The following is a 17,480-nucleotide window of genomic DNA, read 5'->3' on the forward strand; positions in this document are numbered from 1 at the left end:
AGTTCTCTCGTCAGACGACGGCAGCATATAGGCGCACGTGGGGCGTCCAAGGTGAGCCAAAATGCCACCAAATATGTGTGTTGTGTGTGCTGCGAGCATGAATGACGCGGGGCATGTGACTTCCTCGCAATGGCCGGCGGCACAGGAAGGCAGAAAGTAAAGAAAGCCCTCCACAATTTTATCACCACTATGTGTCTAAACATCTCTTGAGCAGGAACAATGAAGAACATTAGACTAAAAGCACAAATTAAAGAGAGGTATAAATTTGAAGAGTTTTGATGTAAAATGAGCTAAGCGCCATTTTTAAACATTTCAATGTAAGTCCTTCATCAGATAGAGCAAAATTAAAACCTAAACTGAGGAACATCAAACATTCAATATTTCATAGATATGACAACAGCAACAACAACTAAACTGTAGAGGAAATTACAAGGACAAAGTACCTTGGTGGAAAAAAAAAAATGGAAAAAGAGAAAATCATTTCAGTTTTGTGAAGTACATATAGTGGGTCAAGTAACACAATCTTCTGAGGAGTTCAGACTATAGTGACAATGTAGATATTATGATATCCTGGGGGAAAAAAAATAGTATAATATCTTAGTAACAATCACAAATATAAAATGGAGAAAACAGCTTTGCATTCATGTACAAACATGTATGTGTACATTTATAAATAAAGTATTTTGAAGAACAGTGAAAAAAAATCATCATTCAATTCAGTATACACGAACACAAATATTTATGCACTTTTGTGTGCACTGCATGGTACAAACACATTAACAAAACATTAGCAGATTGCACATTGAAGGATACAATCTAATTACCTATTCAAAACAACATGCAATATTTGTGAGCTTCATGCGCCATTTCCTCATGATCATATATATGAATGCATTTCGGACCGACTGAAACACACATCCAGTTTTGTTTATTTTGTGCCTGTGTGTTTGTGTGTGTGCGTGTGTGTGTGTGTGTGAAATTCTGAATATGGTTTACCTGCATGGAAAGAAAAGCAAAATGCGTTAGGTCATGCAGACTAAGCACAGACACAATGGCGCGGCTGAGGCGCTGACCTGTATGAATGGGTGCGTAGCATACTTGCTATACACAATTACAGTACTACAGCATGGCTAACAAGTGTGAAGTATATGGCATTCCAATTTTTCAACAAAGACATCCACATTTTACCTATCTTTTTTCTTTAAATCGCACAGAGGACGACGAGGCATTGAATATGCCTGCGTATTCCCTCTGCGTTTCCTTTAGATTATTGCCTTTGTGATGGTAATGGCATAAAATAAAGTGATCTGGATGTAGAAGACAGATTCTATTTTCTCTTCACTCTCTTTTTCCTTTCATTCTATCTATCTATCTCTATCTATTTATCTATCTATCTATCCATCTACCTATATATCTCACTATCTGTATACTCATATACCTATTCATCTATCTTTCTATATATATATACCTTTATATCTATCTATCCATCTACCTATCTATCTATGTCTATCTATCTATCCATCTACCTATATATCTATTTATCTTTCTATCTATCTATCCATCTACCTATTATCTATTTATCTATCTCTCCCTTTATCTATCTATCTATCTATCTATCTATCTATCTATCTATCTATCTATCTATCTATAATATACACTGTATCTCTCTGTGACTATCTCTCTCTTTCTATTTCCCTCTCTCTCTCTTTTTTTATTCCTCCTGCCGAATCAATCAACTGCATTTCACTGCAAGGTAAATCTTGCTTTTACAATTTCTCTTGTCCCCATGGATTTCAATGATGGATGCATCCACCATTCTCTGTTCACTCTCAATCAAAGGATTGAAAAATACATAATATATTTGAGTGACAAATTTAGTAAGTAAGAAAAGGGAATGGATAACCTGTTTTGGTATACAGGAGTTTTTATATATATATATATATTTTTTTTTTTAAAGAATATCTGCTCCCTTCACCAATTTCAAATGAGATGTCTCATTGACTGCAAAAAGGACTCAAGAAGAGATGTGACTAGGACTTCTTTCAAAAGAAACACCCTCCATAACCCAATGAAGACTATAGTCCCAAGTACAATCGGGCATGTCTCTAAGAGGAATCATGTGTTATAGCAAAATCAGCTCTTTCTCCATGGGTTAATCGGTTTCATGATCTGTTTTTTAAAGGGCCAAATATACAGGTCATGTTGTTCTTTATCAGAATTCGATGAAACAGGGAGAAATTAATTATCAGATAACAAGAACATTGGATGTACCATCCACAACAACTGACATCAAAACATTACATTTATGCTTTCATATCTTGGTAAATAATTTGCCTGATTTGAAAAAAAGGGGAGAGAAATGACATCATATATATTTGACTTCAGGTTTTAGGATAAGCAATGGATCCATGCAAAAGCAAGTTTTGCAGAAAGCAATCCTCTTTTTCTCCTTTGGTTTTGTAATGATGCAAAAGACTCCTGGCAGGGGAGGGATTTTTTTTTCCCAAAAAAAAAAGTGACCAGGTCTAAGAAGAAGATGGTTCGAAGCTGGGATAGAGAGACATGAACATTGTACATGTACAGCAAATGATATCAGAGATTCCATGCAGCACAATCCAACGGACAGATTTCAAACAGCAGCACGGAGAAAGCTGGGGATTAGAATACATTATATTAAACGCATGAGAAAACGATCTCTTTCCCGTACATTTCGACATTCCACCAGATGCTTTCATAAAACATCTGAAACACAAATTAGACACGCAATACACTAAATCCCGGGCGGAACGATAATAAGATGATAGAAAACGATGAAATGCTGATTTTTTTTTTCTCATTAGCATCTCCCGATTACCTACTCAACTCTCTTTCCTAAAGTTCTCTTTTCAAGGCAATTATACGGTGCCAATTTGAGGATGGCATATCTGTGTTAACCCAAACATGGCTCCACAAGACAAAGCTGTGACTGCATGTATTATCATAGAGTAAATAACTGAAAATAATTACTTTTTTTTTATATCATTCAAACACATAGATACATATTACCTTGGCCAATCATTGTACATATAAAATACATACAATAGATGATGCCAGAATCTCTTTGAAGCATTCAGACACATAGAAGTGTGGATATTACACACCAGCTGGCATCTGTATCATTTTTTTTCCCAGGCTAGGCGAATAACAAAAGCGAGGATGTTCTCTTGTGAAAAGGGTAGCAATGCTCCCGCAGTAATCTAAAATGAATGGGACTAAGGGGAAACTCAGCCGTCTAACCAGCAAATGCAAGAATTATTCAGGCAAAAGAGCATTGCTCTAGCAGCCACATGGTGCCGGTTTGATGAGGCAAGAAAAAAAAATATGAAAAGGTAGCAATTTCATGTATCAAACCTCCCTCCTAAAATCAAAATAGTATATGGCATTGGTATCATTCTAAGTATAGATGATAAAACAGAACAAGTAAAATCTTGCATTGATTGATCAGATTGATCTATCACATATTCATGGAAAAATTTAAAGCTTCAATTGTGGACAATAATTAACAGACTCAATTCGACTTTTAAAGACAGATATGGCACTGTCGAGACAAATTTTCTGAGAATGTAAAATTTAAGGTATGTAGAAATAAGGGCAAGAGTTCCACAGAAATGTTATGTCATAGGGTTTTGAGATTTTCATGAACCAAACAAAGTTTCTTTTTTGTTTTCATAGGAATTTGCAATTTTCTGCAAAAGCAAATGCCCAACATAATAATAATGTTTAGTTTTCACGGGGAGGGGTGGAGTAAAAACAGATCAATTAGAAAGATCTGCTCTTCTTTTTCGTGATTCCAATTCCTTTTGGGAGCTGATACTTGGATAAGAATCATACAGGTTTATCAAGACGGCATGACATTCTAAATGTGGCGCATTAAAATGAACAATATGAAGGTAAAAAGAAAATTTGCATTGCTAATGAACATTCCAGCGGCATTCCGTGAGAAGGCTTCCCTCGCTATCCCGCACAAACATAGAATATGGTGCTTGATAAATTGTAAATAAATCTCATTCAGGAAGAAACATTACATTCTTTAAAAAAAAAAAAAAAGATGTGACAAATTACATAGCAAAGCAAAAGGAGAATGCGAATGATGGAAAAAAAAAGACAAGCAGTATATTGTACGTGGTGATTTGTCTACAATACCAAAACGAGTATTGCACTTGTGTCAACACGACTCTTCGATTTGGGTTTGTCCCTTGCAATCGCAAATGGTTAATTTTTTTTTTACAGTTTAGTGTGGAGCCCTCACCTTTAGCGAGTCAAAGCAGGCAGTAACACGGCCGTTTTCTACTGTGACCGAGGAGCCGGGGTGGGCGTACTTGCACTCGGTATCTGGTCGCTTGCACGTCCCTCGTTGGAATTCTCGGCAAGCCTCAATCATAAGCCATTGAGTGTCACGATATGCCATTATTGTCATCGAATAAACGTTGTGTGTAAACCCTCCTTACAAGAAAAACAGTGTATTTAATCCCCCTTTTATTGGCTAAAACCCTATCGCAGGGGTTTTTGTAATTTGAAATTCAAGGCTTCAAGAGCTCGTAGGAATTGATCTTAGTTCTTCTTCTTCTTCTCACGATGTAAACTAGTGTTTCGGCAAGATGCAGAAGGTCTCAAGTGTGGCAGATTTGAGGGGTCTGTTTGTTGTCTTTTTTTTCTGCGGCAACTGGACTTGATGATGTTTTATTCTTACTTTTTGGTGAAAGTTGTGCGTGTAGAAGAATCTATGCTAATCTCATGGTTCCTACATGGATTTTCAAGCAAACTAAGGTGGACTCGCAGGAGACAATATATACTGCCAGTGATACTACTCGAGGGGGAATAAAAAATGTCTGCATCTGTTTTCTAGCTGTGTCCGTCGTGCCAAGAACAGCATATACACAGGAGAATTTTGAGGTTTGTGTTCGATTTTTAGTTTCAAGGCTCTAGCATGGATTTACCCCGAGTCCAATGGTTCGATGATGAGAAGGCATGGATCCTGCTTTTACCTTTCCCTTGCTTTCACCGCACAGCAAGCACCTAGCGGAATTTTCATTGGTTCTTTGCAAACGGTGTAAGAGGATGCAAGCAGAGATAGGAGAGTCACAGGCATTGGATAGTGAGTTGCAAATGGTTCAAAGCGCTTGCTATCCCCACATGAAAATAAAATCCAATAAACAAGCACCTCTGACTCTAAGTAACAAAGAGCAAAGAAAAGAATCTGGAAAAACAGAATGATCCTCTCTTTTTCTCAGACGAACAACCATCTACAAATCATGGAGCTTCTCGTATTTTTTTCTTTTTTTTTTTGGTCTGGCTTTTCAATTGACAAAGGAAGAAAAAAACTTTGTAATAAAAGGAGGATTTTTTTAAAAATTTGTTTTTTGATTGCAGAAAGCGGTGATTTTGGAAGCGAAGAGCGATGCGGAGAGGCGGCAGGGTTGAGTGCTCGACGCAGAGAGACTCACGGAAGGATCACATGAGTACGTGTCTGTGGAGGACGTCGGCTGAGGTGCAAACTTGCAGGGGGGTTCGGACGCAATCACGCCGCTCTCTCGTCCTTGTAACATTGAGTCGCCGAGACTCGACGACCGGGACGATGACGATGGCTCGACAACAAGCGCCGACGTGAGGCAACCACCACAGTCAATCGCAGCAAGAGAGTCACAACAACACAGGGGAGTTCACGTGTGCCTTGCTGCGGGACGTTGGTGATGACACATGCACATATGGCACAAAAGCGCACAATTTTTGCTCACAATTTGAAGAGGTCCTGTGTTTCATTTGACTTGGCAGTAGCGTTGCAGCGTGGGGCTTTCTATGATGTCTTGCGTAGTATTCTTCCCTTAAACAAGCTGACTATGCAAATTTATGCAGCACCTGCAGACAAAAGAGAAAAGAAACAAAAGGTTGATACATTACCACCTCCACAGTACGACTCGGTCGTCCACGATCAACTGAAGACGTACCGGCATTCATGCCTTCACGTTTCACACAAGAAAGGGTGTTGTACCGTAGCATCAATAAGCGTCTAGTGCACATATAGGACCCATCAACAACAGAGCCAAACTGCAAGTATTTCTCGGGGAAAGAAAGACACTCATTCACAGAGCCAGCATGGATGGGACAGACTGACTGAAAGACATACAGACTGACTGTCAACAAGTGGTCACACAGCCAGGCTTCCACGCACATACAGCACCCGTGGTACTCAAGGCTCACGTCTTGGATGAGCGTCTCCACAGCAGTTTGGAGGGGGTGTCGGTGCGAGGGGACTGTCGGTAATGGCGGACTGAAGGGTAGAAGAGCGTGGGCGCCCAGCTGCATCGCAATGTACGCGGACACAGGTATCCCTGATTATAGTCACCTGTGCCTTTTTATTCTGCGTGTGTGCATATTAGAAGGAGGAGAAGAAGAAGAGGAGGCTTTAGGGCCGGTACTCACATCCTATGGTTGAGTGGGAGACAGCAAAGCTTGGATGGCTACTCCGTCAGCATGCAGCCTAGTGCAGCGAGCAAGAGCGCGAGAGAGAGAGGCACGGAGACAGAGAGCGCGACAGACAAGCAACTGCACATACACACACTCTATTCCCCTGCACAGCTGTGCTCGGACTGCAAGTTCACCATACAAATCGAAGGACGCACTTACCATAGGAGAGAGAGAGCGAGAGAGTGAGAGAGAGAGAGAGCGGAAAGAAAAAAAAAAACACGACCATCTCTCTGCTGACACAGATATCTCTACGTACAGACATTTCTGCAGCGTAAACGCACACGCTGACATCCACATACAGTGACATAAAAGCATAAGAATTCAGGGGAAAAAAGAGTGTGCTTGACATACGGCTATTCGTGTAGGGGTCAGAGGTCAAGGAACACGGACTTCCTAGCCCTGACACCGGTTGCCTTACCAACAGTCCAAGAACTATCAGGCTTCGGAAGGGTAGGCTTCAGCAGGGGGGCAGACGAATATAAAAGCAAAGCCTGGGGAAGGTTGAGCTGCCAGTATATAATTCAGGAGTATTCCCCTTGCAACGTTCACTAGGATCCAGAGCACGCCGTCCAAACTGGCCCTGCACAAGCCTGAAGCAAACACTGGCCTATTCATACAACACCATATTCATATTTTCTTTTCCATTATATGCCACCCACTGAACTGCTCGGTGGTTTTCACACAATTCTCTGGCTTAGTCTTCCAAATTCAGTCCCTGCTCACTCTCTCCTCAAATCCCCTGCTTCACCACCTTGCATGCAAAGACAAAAACTCAACTAAAACTGTCTACATACTTGCTCGGCCTTCCTGCTTGAACCCTCCTCTGAAGATTATGGCAAATGAGTCAAAATTAGGAGGAACTTCATAGCAGGACGATGCATCAGCGCTCTGTAAAACGTATAACTTGGTATGCTGTATAGACTACTTTGACCCTAACTGACTGTGAGAACAGAAAATGAGAGAGAGAAAGGGAGAGAGACAGAGGGCAGAGAAAATAAATGAAAATAACCTTGCACGCATTCAACAGTCTGGAGAATAATAGAATCGACCAATCACAATAAAGCTTGTAGCATTGTGGGTGCCAAGTTCAGTATTTCCCTCCTGCCCTTCGCTCCTTACCCCGGATAGTCTCCTGCTCTGCAGACTTTATTTCCTTACCGTTGAAGGGAATGGTCACCAACTAGTCTTTGTCTTCCAGACTGTATCTGTTCATGACAGTTCTACTCATCTGTTCACAAAAATGACAATTACGACAGCAATCTTCACACCTTAGCTCATCGCTTCTTTACATGCGCTTGTCGCTGCCTGCTGTCATTTCAGTTCGCCTAAAATCCATCAGCTTTCATGATACACACAGAAAACATTATAAACCCGAGTATATTCTCAACAGTATAGGGCCTACTTACCAAGCTGACTTCAATTTCTCAGTCCCATTCTTTCCCACGGAGCTACTACTGCAGAAATTCTTTACTTGCCTACTAATGCGCCTTTCTCTCTAGCATAACATTCAGTTTCACTACCGCCGAGTTCAATATCCTGTTCTAAGTGGTCATAAACCATAGTCAGCTACGTTGTATGTCATACCAAGTGTTAAATCTGTAGAGTATAGCTAACAAGTAACTAAACATGCGATTCCAAACTACTGTAAAACGAGGAATGTTCGCGTGCATTTTAATTTCGCGAGCATTTTAATTTTGCGAATTTCGCGAGCGCCAAGATTGGCGAAATTAAAATGCACGCGAAAATTCTTGTCTACACTATATGCATTGAATGCCAGTGGCATTTCGCGAAAATTTCATGCCTCAAAAAAAGCCGTCGGCTCCAATTCGCGAAAAATTCATGCCGCGAATATATCATGTTTTACAGTATGTCCACGTTGGCTGAAGTAAATATAGAAAAAAAATAACAGAAAGCATAGTATGATGAAAAAAGTTATGAATATATATGGATATTTCATGTTTCCATGACCAGCAGTAATACTGTAAAACATGATATATCCGCGGCATGAATTTTTAGCGAATTGGAGCCGACGGCTTTTTTTGCGGCATGAAATTTACGCGAAATGCCACTGGCATTCAATGTATAGTGTAGACAAGAATTTTCGCGTGCATTTTAATTTCGCGAATCTTGGCGTTCACGAAATTCGCGAAATTAAAATGCACGCGAACATTCCTCGTTTTACAGTAATCAACACAACAAAAAAATTCAATTATATGAGGTGAGGTTGTAATAGCCTAACAACTTTCCCAATGCTTTGTACACCTTTTCTTTTTTTTCAAAAACAAAAAATCTTGATTTTGGTCAATAATTTAGTAACAACCCCTTCCCTCCCATTTGTCATCATTTTGGGGTTGCAACAATGTAACAGTAATTAAATGTAAAGGATATACTGCCTTTTTTTACAAAGAGAAAAGGGAATTTAGTGGAAATTGTAATGTGAAAATTAACAGCAGGATCATGAGGTAATGACAGTATCTACTCATCTTACTTGTGCAATAACACGGATCCGACTCATCATTGTTTAAAAAAAAAAAGAAACTGCAGCTTTGCAGTTCCATTAACTTTCATATTTGTATGCCCGATTTGATGGGACTTCTGCCTTTCTGCTCATGTCATTCTAGCCTCTTCTTTACGGAAAGCAAACTTGTAACTATTATTCCATGCCCTATTCAGTTTCTACATTGTCATCATACACGCATTCCTTTTACCTTTTTAGATACCACCTTGTCAATCAATTCCACTTACCCGTTGAGAACGGACTGATTTTGCTCTAACACTTATTTCCCATAGACACCTGCACGAGTATACTCAGGACTCCTCCTCAACGGGTTAATAACTCATGCAAATAGTACACCAAACTAGACAGTCTAGTACGAAGGCAAACTTGACGGGAAAGCAAACGTGAAAACTTAACGGAACTGTAGCTCTTAAAAAACTCTCTTTAAAGACCGGGTAATGTGGAGACTCATGGGCAGCCCGATTCATTTGCTGCCCACTGGGTTATATTCGAAAACCACAAACAGCATCGGTCAGCGAATACGTACATCAAAGTCGCTAAAGGTCGTCTCGAGTCGAGATTCTTCCGCTGTGTGTGTAATTTGCACAAAGATCAGCGATAAAGCTGAGCAAAATTTGAAACACGGATATCTGAATATACCTATTAGAGCAGGGCAAGCCTTCCCAGTCACTCAATGGTATCCCCACACTAACGAGTCTTTAAGAGAAAATGTTTCACTTCAAATAAAATTACATGGTCCTTCTCTGAACATGGTTTTATTTGGTGAGTGGCACGAAAAAAAGATCCTGCACACCTGATGTTATTTTACTGTTTCTATTATCAACTTTTACTCATTATGGGTAATAGATACCACTTAATTATAAAGTAATTCTCCTTAGTTGCTCATACATGCTTCATGCCACTGAATAGGCCAGTTGACTGATGCGTTCATATTTATGGACATTTTGCTCTCACGTCATAGCACTCAGCTTTTAACCCGTTGAGGATGAGTCTCGAGTATACTCTGGCAAGTGCCTATGGGAAATGCATATGTTGTAGCAAAATCAGCCCATCCTCAATGGGTTAAATTCACTTGTTCGCATCATAGGTTCTCTGTAACCAAACCATCACACATTCTGAAAATTTGAGTGAAATTCCTCTTATTTCAGTTCCATAATTTCTTCGTCTAAAATTTTCCTGTTCACAACAAATTTCAAGTCACAATCAACGGATTCTGATTTTATCTTGCTAACCGTAAGTTCTGCCCCATAAAAGAACAAAAACCATACATCCATATTCCAACCATTTCCCTTTCTGAACAATAGGCCTAATAATAATAATTTTTATTATTATGATAACAATAATAATAATAATATTTATACTAAAAGAATACATGTATTTATTATTATTATTATCATCCTCATCATCATCATCATCATCATCACCATCATCATCATTATTAATATAACAATCCTCTGTGAATTCCCAGTCGATGCTACAGTAACTCTGACACTACTTCTGATTGGATTACAGAGAAACTTTAAATGAACTTCCATGCTCGGCATCCAGATTGCATACATTAGTTGGTGTCATGCCAGCTAGACCCAGGCCAAGCTTCCTGGTAGGCTCGTAGGAACAGCCAAGTGTTACTTAGAATGGTACACCAACAAAGGTATGAAAGGGTCAGTGAATCTGTACATCATTTATGAGGCACAACACTGTGGTATCGCAGGCTCAGGTGCATCCATTGCAGGTCTGATCGAAGCTAACAAGCTTTTTTGGTCAGTGGTGAAGCTGGCAAGAGTGAAGTCAAGGACATGGCATGAAGTTTATTTTTTTCATTGCAAAAATACCACAAGAAAACAATTGGGACACATCCCTGCGTGCTGGGGCAAATTCTTCTTGCTGTCTTGCTGTCAAACGGAAACTTTTGACAGGTACATTGTGTATTTTACTTCACAAAAGATACAATGAAATGACCTCTTTTTTCCTTATATAAACTATCACTACAATGGTCTCAAAGAAAGGGCAGAAAACTATCTATTCCACTTTTGTTTATTCTGCATAGTAACAAGAGGGAAGTTCCCATTTTTTATTTCTGAGTATTTCAAAGTTGTCACTGTCTCCACAATGGGGCTATTAGAGCAAAATATGCCTTACTGTAATCATTTGTGTCATTTTTTATTTCTTACCAAAAATATAAATTCCATCAACTTGTAACGAAGGTACATTGAAGAAATATTAATATTATTATCCGTGTCTTCTGAAGAACCTAGGCCAAGGTCTCTTTGAATGGCCTTAAAAAAATTAATTTCTGCAAGATTCTTTCTATATTTTCTTGATATTATTGTTTTTTTTGAGAGAGAGGTACTTCAAACTTTTTTGGTCAGTTCTCATACAGAGGGTAAGCATGGAATTATCCAAACTTACAAAAACAAAAACAAATCTTAATTGTCTGAATTTCTTCAAGACTGTAAATGAGTGTTTCATTTATTTCACTGAATCCACACAAACATTTGGGGTGAAATTTCCCCCTTTGATTAAAAATGACTGCAAGTCACAATAGATAATGTGCAGTCTGGAAGAATATGTCTGCATCCAATGGATGTATGTGACCCTGCATCACAAAACCAACAAAAAGTCGTCAGACACGGATTTTCAGTTAAGCGCAGATCCTAAAAGAGCAGACTTTATGCTTTAAAATGATGTATAACTCAAATCAAATTGACTTTCCTAACCTATCTAAAAATTGGAAAGAAAGCACACTCTGGAGAAAAGGCTCTGAAGTATAGGGTTTATTCAAGCACTTAATCTTACCAAACTGTGCTAGCTGAGCAATGAATGAGACAAAATGCAGGATGCAAAAACACCAAAGCAACAACAATGACGGGATTATCAGATTACGCTAAAATTAAACATGCTCTAGTTAGCACATTCTGCCCATCACTGATACCAACTTTCAAAGCAGTAGCATCATATTTTCAAAAGTTATTAGAGCTGAAAGTGAAGAGTGTGTATAAGTGTTTTAGAGAAATAAAAAGGGGATTCTAAGACTTACCAAATCACACTATTCTACAAACAGGTGTTCTAGATAAACTGCTTAAAACACAATTTCCCATTCGTTTTATGATCCCAAACTTTAGAATAATGTAGAAAAAGAATTGATTATTAAGAAAGTGTAAAAAATTTAAGATTGACAAGCTTGACCCATTTAACCTATTTTGAATTCTCACGTAAAATCAGGGCGTGCAACTTTTTGTTGGTTTTGTGATGCACGATCACATATGCACAAAAGCCGAACTGATCATAATGTTCTTTTTTTGTAGACATATCCACTCCAATAATCAAATGGTTTGGTAAATTTTGACTGTGGCTTGTCCATATTGCCCTTGCAGGGCTTGACATTAGCTGTGGCCCAGTGGTCCAGAGCCACTATAAATTGGTGTCTGGCCAACAAATTTATCATTTGGTGGCCCAATTGGGCAAATATGAATCAAAATGGATTATTATTTGTGCTTTTATTCGATGCCACTAAAATTTCAGATTAAGCGGTTTTAGTGGCCCAAACAGGCCACCAGATGAACAAGTTAGTGTTAAGCCTTGCTCTTCTTCCCAATTTTCTTCTGTTTTTCGAAGGGGGGGGGGGGATGGGGGATGGGGTAGTTTCTAGCAGCTGTTACTACAATTTGTATTTCAAAGAGCATGCTATTGTGAGCATTCATGTAGCCCTACTGGCAGGAAGATTCACAATTGTAATTTTCATCCTGGGTGGCCTCTTAAATGTTGCCACTACTCTCCTATATAGAGAGGTTGCCTTTAGCTATCAAAATGTCTACACTGTATTTGCAAAAAATTGACACTATCTATATTGTGATAATAAAGAGACCATTAGTTACCTCTCAGTTTTCTTTTTTTTCATACAATATTTCTGATAATTGAAATATAATATAGGTATATAAACATACAGTGCTCCTGGTTTTGAAGACTATAAAATAATTTGCTTACAATCTTACCATCAGAATATATAACAGATCATATTCACGTTTATCATATTCACGTACACATACAATATGAGAATACATGAGGGGTATCTTCATCAGACCAAAGTTCAAACTAGTGGACTATGTTGCGGTTTAGTAAAATAGCCCGATATTACGAATGTGTACCTCTATCAGCTTGAAAACAGCGCGCTTAGGAAATCAGCCCGAAGTTGATGCACGCGTATCCTGCATTAATCCTCAGCTCATTCAACTCACTCAGCTATAAAACTCTACAGCCACAGAACTCTCAGCGCGCAATGTGAATGATGCGATCAATAAAATCTAAAGCTGGTGGAAATGCACCCAAAGGAGCACGCTATTTCAGAAACTATACAAAGATTTTGGGGGAAATTTTCCCAAGCAAGTAGCGCACTATTTGCATCTTCATTGCACAGATAGTGGGTTAACTTGACATCAGGGTAATTTCCTAATAGTAAAATGGCACACTATTTTGAAACTTTGGTCTGATACGGCCTATAATGACAAGTTTGTATTACATGGAATAATATGACACTATGATGCACACACACAAATATCCAGGAAATGATGTACTCAGTCATAAAATACTCAAAAATTTCTGAGAAAGACTGTTAATGCACAATACACACTTGAAATAACCTACTTCCAAATGTAAGTTCTTCATTATCACCCGATTTAGTCAACAAGTGATAATACAGCACAAGGAACATCAATGGCATCGTATTAAGTATCATCCATCACAGAAGTTTGAAAAGGACTCTCTAATCCACATCCACAGCAGTGCACTAAGATGTAACATCAAATGCTTAACAAAGATCACAATGTCGTCAGAAGTTTGAGTTTCTTAGTACTGAAATTCAATTGGGAAGGGGAAAGTAAGCAAAAGAAAGAAAATGAATTAACTGATACTGTTAAGAAGGCTATAATGTATAATGTCAAAATAGCCCCACTTCTATTTCTGTCATCATTAGTTACGCTCACATAGGAAGCTAATCATTGTTGATAAGATCTTGCTCTTTAAACTAAGATGCAAGTCAAAAAAATACCTAATCTTAATGTTTGAACTTTTGAATGAGAGTCTATTCGATAATATAACTATAAATCTGGAAGAAATACATACACACAGTACAAGTCATAAACCCAATCATGGTACGATGATACAGCAGTGTACAACGTATTCTGGAGGTTGACCCGGAAGCTGACCGGAATAGGGTTCACAGAGAGGTCACACTAACTTTCAAGTTCATAGATTAAATCATGTCCACACACTGCTAAACTATGAGCGGGGACCCCTCACACCTAGTCAACAGAGTCTGAACCCTGAGAAATATTGGTTCTAATCATAAAACAATCTTTAAGATAGCTAAATTTTGGAGTGTGTCTACACAGTACTAAATTATGAGCTAATCACCGAAGTTTAAAACTTCAAGCTAAACAAAAAAAGTTTAGAAATGTCATGTGAACATAACTTTGAATTTCATTAGGACCCCTGTGTTAGTACAAATGATGAACATAAATTTCTTAAGCTCTCCTTTTTGGCTGGTGTTTTTTTTTCCACAGATCATTTTCAAACACACCACTGAATGCTGAATAAAGACAAAATGTGACCCCACATTAAGTAGAAAAACCTTCACTTTATGCCCAAAGCTACTGAAGTCAACACATTGAACAGCAATGCGACATTGTCATTTTCACCGCAATAAACTCTGAATGCCACAAAGCACTGCCACCCTGTGCTTTCAATGAAAATAGCCATCAATAGAATCACAATGATTACCGTTTCTTTATTGTGGTCTCCCCCCCCCCCCCCCCCCCCATTTGCTCCATTCTGTATATTTTTGTCTGGATTGCCCATAAAATCAGAAGCCACATCCATGCATCATTCGTCAGATTTTCTTTTTTTCCATTTCAAAATCGTTAACCGTCATTATCAGATGGGATCTTAGTAAAAATGAGTTACTTAAACCCTGCATACAATTGATGTCTGAATGGAAGGAAATAGTCCCTCGGAACATAAAACCCTCATTCCAAAGGCATGCAAGTTGCTAAAAAGGGGACTGTCTCCCCCCCCCCCCCAAAAAAAAAGGGTTCCCTGTAGCCGACTGTAAAATCACCCGCACTAGACATCCACCCTACAGCCAGAAAGGTTTGTTCGCACATGAAAGAATAATGCAACATACCTCATTAAAACTAGTTTGGAGCTGCCTGAACAATCAATAAATGGAAATTTAAAAGAAAAATACATCCATGGTTTGGCTTAGTTTTTTTTTTTGGTGCACTTACAATATCTAGCACTAATTCTTAAAAATTGTATCACATTGATTTTACAGTCATTGGATGGGCTGGTTTGCATAGAGAAGATATCGCCTTCAAGGCTGGGTATATCACTTTTCATAATAGTTAGAATCACACGCTGTTACCAAACTTGCAGTTTAGGTCGAAAACTGAACTGGTGACGATTAGCTCCACACATGAATTCACGACTCGGGTTCACACCTAAACTTTAAGTTATAACTTACGAGCAAATCCCACACAATGATTACACCGGAAGTGCTGAGTCTTTGCTAGATGACCTTATGCCCATACAAAATAGCACAGCTGGAGGTGGACCCGAATGCGAACAAGAAGTGAGGTTCACGCTAACTCACAAGCCTGTTGATTATTGTGTCCACACGGAGTGAAACTATGAGTTGGGACCCCCCGTGGCTCGTGCAGAGAGCATAAACCCTAAGATGTCTCGTGGTTCTAATCATCAACTAAACTTTAAGATTGCTAACTTTTCGAGTGCATCCACACTGTGCTAAACTACAAGCTAATCATCGAGAGTTAAGTTTCCAACCTAGACTTAAAGATTAGGAACAGCGTGTGAACCTAACTAATAACTGCTACCAACAAGTTTTGTTTTAGGGGGGGTTGGGGGTCAATGCCATCATATTCACCACTACCGGCCATCAAACTACTTGTGAGACTTTGTGAATGACTGGAATGTGTTCCGACTTGACAAAATGTGCTTCATCAAAAGAATGCAGCCTTTCCAACATAAACACCTCTGATTTATGATGACAGAAATATTTCTGAATTTCACATTTCAGAAGAACACACATCATTGAAAGAAGTATTGAATGATCACTGCTACCCTCCCACTTCAAAGAATGAAAAAAAAAACCATATATCTATACATACCCATTAAATGCTAAACAAACAGACAAAACAATTTAAATGGAGATAAGAAGTCACTGGTACGGTCATTTGCTAACAACACAATCATGTCAGATGACATATATCAGAGTTTTGCCCATCATATAAAATCCCCTTTTGATGAAAAGAAAACACCCTGTGAACATAAACCTTCCATATGTGTCAGTCACCTATACTCTGGATCATGTACTCCTGAGAAAGCGGGGGGGGGGGGGGGGGGGGGGATCATTCGTAAATTTGTATGGAAGTAAGAAAACCAAAACAGATCAATGTTTGGTGGTAATAGTTGTAATGGGTGGGGCTGATCATTGAAAATGACATCCTTTCGGTTAGCTGTTAGACTGTGGTCTCTCTGTTTAGAATAATAGATTTAATGATTTATATGTTTCTCTTCAATCTTACCTATCCATGAATTCACTTATCACATTGAAATTATTAAGTAGGTCTGACACACAGTGCTTAACATATATTGTAATATAGAGGAAATCTGCCAATATCTACATGAATTCATACCCTGTGTTTGCGAATCATTCAAGATATAACAATATTCAAGAAGGGTAAAGAAAAAGTGAAATACACAAAGAAAGAAAGAAGGGAGAGAGAAGGGGAAGAGATAAAAATTGATATGCTTCCATCCCCATATAAACCCCTTCAAGACCACAATCTTATTTAAACTATATGACATTTCATATGAGCAGATAACAAATGGCAAGCACAGGGTTAATGTATGCATGCAGCTATTTTGTCTACCCACCCCCACAAGAAAACGAAAAGGTTGTTGGCTCCAATTCACGAAAATTTCACGCTGCAATTATTTCTCGCTTTACAGTATGTGTCATGTATTATCATTAATATCGTTATCATTATTATTGCTAGTGTGGTAAAAAGGGTTGAATTATAAAAACCCTGACTTATACAAAGTTTTGGCTGCCATAATGGTGGCCAAACATGGGCTGGTGCCATACAACGCAGTATCCCAGGGTCCGATGGTACGTCGGGGTACCGCGTGGTGCATCATTTTATATCTTCAGGATAGCTGTTCAATGGATTCAAGTATCTCTATTTCACTACTAATTCAGCCAGATTTTACTTCCTCGTGGTTGTGCTAAATTTCCTTGTTTGTCTGCAGAACTGGACTGATCAATATAATTCATTGTATGTGCAAATCATGGTGAAAACGAAAATATAACTTGAATCATATGAAACTATCTGGTGAGGAGTTAAAGGGGAAGCAAACCAAAAGAGTAATGTGGATTGAGTGA

At 38.7% G+C, this 17,480-nt stretch overlaps 1 long non-coding RNA gene across 1 annotated transcript in view; it reads right to left on the bottom strand.

Annotated features, from left to right (window-relative positions):
• Nucleotides 1-307: 307 nt before the first annotated feature.
• Nucleotides 308-17,480, bottom strand: part of LOC139719645 (uncharacterized) — a 236,519-nt gene continuing 219,346 nt past the window's right edge. The window contains exon 4 of the long non-coding RNA XR_011710112.1: nucleotides 308-5,895. This is a non-coding gene — a long non-coding RNA (uncharacterized lncRNA). The remainder of the gene's footprint in view (nucleotides 5,896-17,480) is intronic.

The sequence above is a fragment of the Diadema antillarum genome, unplaced genomic scaffold (genome assembly GCF_040938485.1).
Source record: "Diadema antillarum isolate AM-2024a unplaced genomic scaffold, OU_Dant_1.0 scf00000112, whole genome shotgun sequence".
Taxonomy (NCBI): Eukaryota; Metazoa; Echinodermata; class Echinoidea; order Diadematoida; family Diadematidae; genus Diadema; species Diadema antillarum.